We start from the raw sequence: 7,845 nt of genomic DNA on the forward strand, positions 1-7,845 counted from the left end.
GAGTGGGAGGGGATGTTGAAGTGTTTGGCCACGGGGCGGTGGGGTTGGTTGGTGAGGGTCTCCCCGGAGATGTTCCCTGAAGTGCTCTGCGAGAAGGAGTCCAGTCTCCGCAATGTAGAGAAGACCACATCAGGAGCAACGGATACAATAAATGATATTGTGGATGTTCAGGTGAAACTTTGATGGATGTGGAGCCTTGGACAGAGGTGAGGGAGGAGGTGTGGTCACAGGTTTTGCAATTCCTGCGGTGGCAGGGGAGGGTGCCAGGACGGGAGGGTGGGTTGTTGGGGAGGCGTGGACCTGACCAGGTAGTCACGGAGGGAACGGTCTTTAGGAAAGCGGATAGGGATGGGGAGGGAAATATATTTGGAAGTGGTGGAAATGGTGGAGTTTGATGTGATGTATACGGAGGTTGGTGGGGTGGAAGGTGAGGACCAGGGGGGTTCTGTCCTTGTTGTGGTTGGAGGGGTGGGGTTTGAGGGCAGAGGTGTGGGATGTGGATGAGATGCGCTGGAGGGCATCTTCAACCACTTGGGAGGGGAAATTACCATCTTTAAAGAAGGAGGCCATCTGGTGTGTTCTGTGGTGGAACTGGTCCTCCTGGGAGCAGATACGGCAAAGGCGGAGGAATTGGGAATACAGGATGGCATTTTTGCAGGAGGTAGGGTGGGAAGAGGTGTAATCCAGGTAGCTGTGGGAGTCAGTGGGTTTGTAGAAAATGTCAGTGTTGAGTCAGTCACCGTGGATGGAGATTGAGAGGTCCAGGAAGGGGAGGGAGGTCTCAGAGATGGTCCTTGTGAATTTAAGGTTGGGGTGGAATGTGTTGGTGAAGTTGATGAATTGCTCAACCTCCTCGCGGGAGGACGAGGTGGCTCTGATGCAGTCATCAATGTAGTGAAGAAAAAGGTGGGGAGTGATGGCGGTGTAACTATGGAAGATGGACTGTTCTATGTAGCCGACAAAGAGACAGGCATAGCTAGGGCCCATGTGAGTGCCCATGGCTACCCCTTTCATCTGGAGGAAGTGGGAGGATTTGAAGGAGAAATTGTTGAGGGTGAGGATCAGTTCAGCCAAACGAATAAGAGTGTCACCACCACCTAACCTCTCAGCTATGCCTCAACTTAGGGCCACATTCTCTCAGAACTGCAAAGGACCCCCAACTATATTATATCCTCAGAAGAATTCACACAGTTAACAAACACTTTTTCTACACCATTTCAAACATCAAAAACTGAAAGTACAACAAACTTTCATGTACCCACCTCAATAGTCGGCATTCCTAGAACATTCCAGAAGCTTCACCGCCTTCCGGAACTGCTCCACTGCCATTACCCATGAGGCCGTGCTAGCTATCATCACCACGGCGATCAATGACATCATCTCCGTCCCCGCAACAGCTGCCAGCTTGTAGCCACGGTTGATCATGCTGCTTCCGCGAACATAGACCAGACAACCATTCTGCCCCCTCTGCTCCGCCACCGCAGCCCCCAATATCATCACCGATGCCACGCGTTCCGCCAATTCCACCCCCACAGCTGCTGTCATCACAACCATTTCCACCCCCACTGACGCCATCACCCGTACACCACTGACACGCTCCCCCCCCCCCGTGGATCCCACTATCACCACCTCTGCCCACCCAGAACCCCATGGTGAGCATCCTTTCTGCAAATCGCACCACCCCTGGTCCCACCCACTACCATGTTCACTCTGGTTACAGGTTCTGCCCCCACTCCCAGCTCCACATCCACACCAGATCCCCGCTCCCAGCCCTGCCGAGTTTTCACCATCCCTCCTGACCTCCCCCTCACTGAGGACGAATGATCAGTCCTCAGCAAAGGACTCACCTTCATCCCCCTCTGTCCACTCATCAATGAATTTAATACACGCTGTGACGTCGAACACTTCTTCCGCTGCCTCCGCCTCCAAGCTTACTTTCACAATCAGGACTCCCGCCCACCTTCCGAGGACCCCTTCACCCGCCTCCAATACACTGCATCCACCTGGACACCCCGTGCTGGCCTATCACCCACTCTCGACCTCTTTATTTCCAACTGCTGCTGAGACATTGACCGCCTCAACCTGTCTACCCCCCTCCCCCACTCCAACCTCTCACCCTCACAAAGCACAGCCCTTCACTCCCTCTGCTCCAATCCCAACCTCACCATCAAACCAGCAGACAAAGGGGGCGCAGTGGTAGTTTGGCGCACTGACCTCTACACCGCTAAAGCCAGACGCCAACTCGAAGACACCTCCTCCTACTGCCCCCTTGACCATGACCCCATCCATCATCTCCCAGACCATACAGAACCTCATCACCTCAGGAGATCTCCCACCCACAGCTTCCAACCTCATAGTCCGGAAACCCTGCACTGCCCGATTCTACCTCCTTCCCAAGATCCACAAGCCTGACCTATTATCTGCTCCTGCTTGCTCCTAGGTAAAAACAAGGGCTGCAGATGCTGGAAACCAGAGTCTAGATCAGAGTGGTGCTGGAAAAGCACAGCAGGTCAGGCAGCATCCGAGGAGAAGGAAAATCGATGTTTTGGGCAAAAGCCCTTCATCAGGAATAGAGGTCGAGTGCTTGCAGAGTGGAGAGATAAATGGGAGGAGGGTGGGGGTGGGGAGAAAATAGCAGAGAGTACAATAGGTGAATGGGGGTGGGGATGGAGGTGATAGGTCAGGGAGGAGGGTGGGGAAAGGTAGCAAAGAGTATAATGGGTGAATGGGGGTGGGGATGAAGGTGATAGGTCAGAGAGGAGGATGGAGTGGATAGGTGGAAAGGAAGATAGGCAGGTAGGACAAGTCATGGGGACAGTGCTGAGCTGGAAGTTTGGAACTAGGGTGAGGTGGGGGAAGGGGAAATGAGGAAACTGTTGAAGTCCACATTGATGCCCTGGGGTTGAAGTGTTCCGAGGCGGAAGATGAGGCATTCTTCCTCCAGGCGTTGGGTGGTGAGGGAGCGGCGGTGAAAGAGGCCCAGGACCTCCATGTCCTCGGCTGAGTGAGAGGGGGAGTTGAAATGTTGGGTCACAGGGCGGTGGGGTGGATTGGTGTGGTTTCTGCCCCACCAAACTCATCTTCACCTACCTCGATACTGTCCTATCCCCTCTGGTCCAGGAACTCCCCACATACATTCGGGACACCACCCACACCCTCCACCTCCTCCAAGATTCCATTTCCCTGGCCTCCAAGGCCTCATCTTCACCCTGGACATCCAGTCCCTGTACATCTCCATCCGCCATGACCAGGGCCTCCAAGCCCTCTGTTTCTTCCTCTCCCGACGTCCCCAACAGTACCCTTCCACTGACATTCTTATTCGTTTCGCTGAACTGGTCCTCACCCTCAACAATTTCTCCTTTGAATCCTCCCACCTCCTCCAAATGAAAGGGCCAGCCATGGGCACACGCATGGCCCCCAGCTATGCCTGTCTCTTTGTCGGCTACATAGAACAGTCCATATTCCGCAGTTCCACCGGCACCACTCCCCACCTCTTCCTCCGCTACATTCATGACTGCATCTTCAACCCACGAGGGGGCTGAAGAGCTTAGATCTAGTCCATTGGTGGAATTGGTTAGCTCTGTCTATCCCTTTTTTTTCTGCTGTTTGGCACACACGTAGCCCAATTTGGAAGTGTCACTAGGTTCACCAGGCATCATTTTTAAGGATGCCTGGTGCTGTACCTGGAATGTTTTCCTGCACTCTCCAGAGTTGATCCACTGGTTTGATGGTTAGGATCAGCTGGGGATATGCCGGGCCATGAGCGGATCGTGCTGGAGTACAGTTCTGCTGCTGTTGATGGCCCAGAGCACCTCAAGGAGACTCAGTCTTGAATTGCTACATTTGTGCAAAGTCTTTCCATTTAGCATGGTGATAGTGCCACACAACATAATGGAGGTGATTCTCAAGGACTGTGCGAGTGGTCACTCTTACCAATACTGTCATGGACAGATGCATCTACAGCTGGCAGATTGCAAAGGATGAGGTCAAGGGTGTTTTTATCCCCAATTGGTTCCTTCACCACCTCCTGCAGACACAATCCAGCAGCTATGCCCTCTAGGACTCATCCATTTTTGCTGTCGCCCAGACAGTTTTAGTGTGGACTTTGGCATCCCCTGCCCCGAGTACATTTTTTACCCTTGCCACCTTCCACACTTCCTCCAAGTGTTGTTCAACATGGAGGAATACTGATTCATCAGTGAGGTGGTAATTAGCAAGAGGATTCCTTGCCAATGACTTGGTGTTACGAGACTTCACGGTATCCACCGTTAATGTGGAGCACTACCGGGGCAATGCCCTCCCCGACTGTATACCACTGTAGCACCACCTCTACTGGGCCTCTCCCTCCAGTGGAACAGGACATAGCCAGGGATGGTGATGGTGATGACTGGGACATTGTCTGTAAAGTGAGATTATGTGACCATGACTATACCAGGCTGTTGCTTGAGTGCTCTGTGAGACAGCTCTCCCAATTTTGGCACTACCCTCCAGTTATTAGTAAGTAGGACCTTCCAGAGTTGACAAGACTGTTTGCCACCATTGTTTCCGAAGCCTAGGTTGCAGCCAGATGGTTTCCATTCTTTGTTGAGACTCCCTAGTAATTGTTACAACTGAGTAGTTTGCTAGACCATTTCAGAAGGCAGTTAAGAGTCAATCATATTGCTGTGTCTGGACTTACATGTAGACCAGCGCAGGTGAGGACAGCGGTTTCCTTCCCTGAAGGACATTGGTGAATCAGATAGATTTTTCAATAATCAACAAAGATTTCATGTTGATTATTAGACTCTTAAATCCAGATATTTATGGAATTCAAATTCGACTTGGGTGGGATTCAGACCTGACCACCAGAACCTTAGCTGGGTCGCTGCATTAATAGTTTAGTGACAAATAGATGAAGCCATCACTTCTCCAATGTGTTTAACCCATCTCTTTCACCGAAACACAACAAGTAAATCTGGAGCTCAGAGAGCCAGATTAAACAGCTGGCTCAGAAATTAAATCAGGACCAATACCTGAGTTTTATTATTAATATAACTTTTAAAAATATGGTTTAATGTGGAAATGGAAACCACCTCAAATACCAGCTGATTAGAAAAGTGTAGTGGTCAATCAGTGGCAGTTCCATTTGAATATTGTCTTGGTAATAATGGCAGGTCACCGGCTTGAACATGCCGGTAAAATGTTACACATCTTCCAAGACCTCTTTAGCAGGTTTTTAAAAGGTTGGATAGAACTGCTACTTAAAGCTAAGGGTGAAAATAAGTATTTTCTTGTGCAATTTTTATCAAGATTTCCAAAGGCGATGCTTTTGGAGAAAATTACAGCAAAAATGGAAAAATTATTTTACAAAATTTGGATGCCCCAAATAAATAGTCTGATCAAGTTTCAAATTGTATGTCACAAATGGGTGGCACAGTGGCTCAGTGGTTAGCACTTCTGCCTCACAGCACCAGGGACCCAGGTTCAATTCCTGCCTTGGGCAACTGTCTGTGTGGAGTTTGCACGTTCTCCCTGTGTCTGTGTCTCTGGGTGCTCCGGATTCCTCCCACAGTGACAAAGATGTTCAGGTCAGGTGAATTGGCCATGCTAAATTTGCCCATAGTGTTAGGTGCATTAGTCAGGGGTAAATGTAGGGGGATGGGTTGCTCTTCGGGGGGTGGGTGTGAACTTGTTGGGCCGAAGGGCCTGTTTCCACACAGTAGGGAATCTAAAAAATGCCAAGAATTAATGAAGAGTTTAGGAATGAAAACATAACCTTTTCAGTTTATCATCCAGAAACATAAAGGAGCATTAAAGAGATGGTATCATACTTGAAAGGTTATAATTAGAGCACATTGTCATAATTGGATTAAGGAATTCCCTTGTCAGAACCACTCCTAGCATCAGGAGATCTGGGGTGACTGCTTTGGACTCTCCTCTTTGAATGGGTCAGTGGGTATCTAGGAGGACACAGCAACGACATAATTGGCGAATATTTAATAAAATAATTTGAATTTCACTATAATTAAACATAATAAGTAAGAGAAGAGGCTGATTCCTGAAGAAGGGCTTATGCCCAAAACGTCGATTCTCCTGTTCCCTGGATGCTGCCTGACCTGCTGCGCTTTTCCAGCAACACATTTTCAGCTAAGTAAGAGATGATGCAGCCTGGATCAGTTGGAGATGCAGTGACAGTAAGAGCAGAGCAGAGTGAACCTGAGGCTGGGTAATGGCTGTGGGAGCAGAGCAGAGTGAACCTGAGGCTGGGTAATGGCTGTGGGAGCGGAGTGGAGTGAACCTGAGGCTGGGTAATGGCTGTGGGAGCGGAGTGGAGTGAACCTGAGGCTGGGTAATGGCTGTGGGAGCAGAGCGGAGTGAGCCTGAGGCTGGGTAATGGCTGTGGGAGCAGAGTGGAGTGAACCTGAGGCTGGGTAATGGCTGTGGGAGCAGAGCAGAGTGAACCTGAGGCTGGGTAATGACTTTGGGAGCAGCATGGACTGTACCTGAGGGTGGGTAATGGCTGTGGGAGCAGAGCGGAGTGAACCTGAGGCTGGGTAATGGCTGTGGGAGCAGAGCGGAGTGAACCTGAGGCTGGGTAATGGCTGTGGGAGCAGAGTGGAGTGAACCTGAGGCTGGGTAATGGCTGTGGGAGCAGAGCAGAGTGAGCCTGAGGGTGGGTAATGGCTGTGGGAGCGGAGTGGAGTGAGCCTGAGGCTGGGTAATGGCTGTGGGAGCAGAGCAGAGTGAGCCTGAGGTTGGGTAATGGCTGTGGGAGCGGAGTGGAGTGAGCCTGAGGCTGGGTAATGGCTGTGGGAGCAGAGCGGAGTGAACCTGAGGCTGGGTAATGGCTGTGGGAGCAGAGCAGAGTGAACCTGAGGCTGGGTAATGGCTGTGGGAGCGGAGTGGAGTGAGCCTGAGGCTGGGGAATGGCTGTGGGAGCAGAGTGGAGTGAACCTGAGGCTGGGTAATGGCTGTGGGAGCAGAGTGGAGTGAACCTGAGGCTGGGTAATGGCTGTGGGAGCAGAGCAGAGTGAGCCTGAGGGTGGGTAATGGCTGTGGGAGCGGAGTGGAGTGAGCCTGAGGCTGGGTAATGGCTGTGGGAGCAGAGCAGAGTGAGCCTGAGGTTGGGTAATGGCTGTGGGAGCGGAGTGGAGTGAGCCTGAGGCTGGGTAATGGCTGTGGGAGCAGAGCGGAGTGAACCTGAGGCTGGGTAATGGCTGTGGGAGCAGAGCAGAGTGAGCCTGAGGCTGGGTAATGGCTGTGGGAGCAGCATGGACTGTACCTGAGGGTGGGTAATGGCTGTGGGAGCAGAGCGGAGTGAACCTGAGGCTGGGTAATGGCTGTGGGAGCAGAGCGGAGTGAGCCTGAGGCTGGGTAATGGCTGTGGGAGAGGAGTGGAGTGAGCCTGAGGCTGGGTAATGGCTGTGGGAGAGGAGTGGAGTGAGCCTGAGGCTGGGTAATGGCTGTGGGAGCAGAGCGGAGTGAGCCTGAGGCTGGGTAATGGCTGTGGGAGCAGCATGGACTGTACCTGAGGCTGGGTAATGGCTGTGGGAGCAGAGTGGAGTGAGCCTGAGGCTGGGTGATGGCTGTGGGAGCAGAGCGGAGTGAGCCTGAGGCTGGGTAATGGCTGTGGGAGCAGCATGGACTGTACCTGAGGCTGGGTAATGGCTGTGGGAGCAGAGTGGAGTGAGCCTGAGGCTGGGTGATGGCTGTGGGAGCAGAGCGGAGTGAGCCTGAGGCTGGGTAATGGCTGTGGGAGCAGAGCGTAGTGAGCCTGAGGCTGGGTGATGGCTGTGGGAGCAGAGCGGAGTGAGCCTGAGGCTGGGTAATGGCTGTGGGAGCAGAGCGGAGTGAACCTGAGGCTGG

This window comes from Chiloscyllium plagiosum, unplaced genomic scaffold, assembly GCF_037043375.1.
Source record: "Chiloscyllium plagiosum isolate Xiang-an unplaced genomic scaffold, Cpla_swu_hap1 HiC_scaffold_1, whole genome shotgun sequence".
NCBI classification, from domain to species: domain Eukaryota; kingdom Metazoa; phylum Chordata; class Chondrichthyes; order Orectolobiformes; family Hemiscylliidae; genus Chiloscyllium; species Chiloscyllium plagiosum.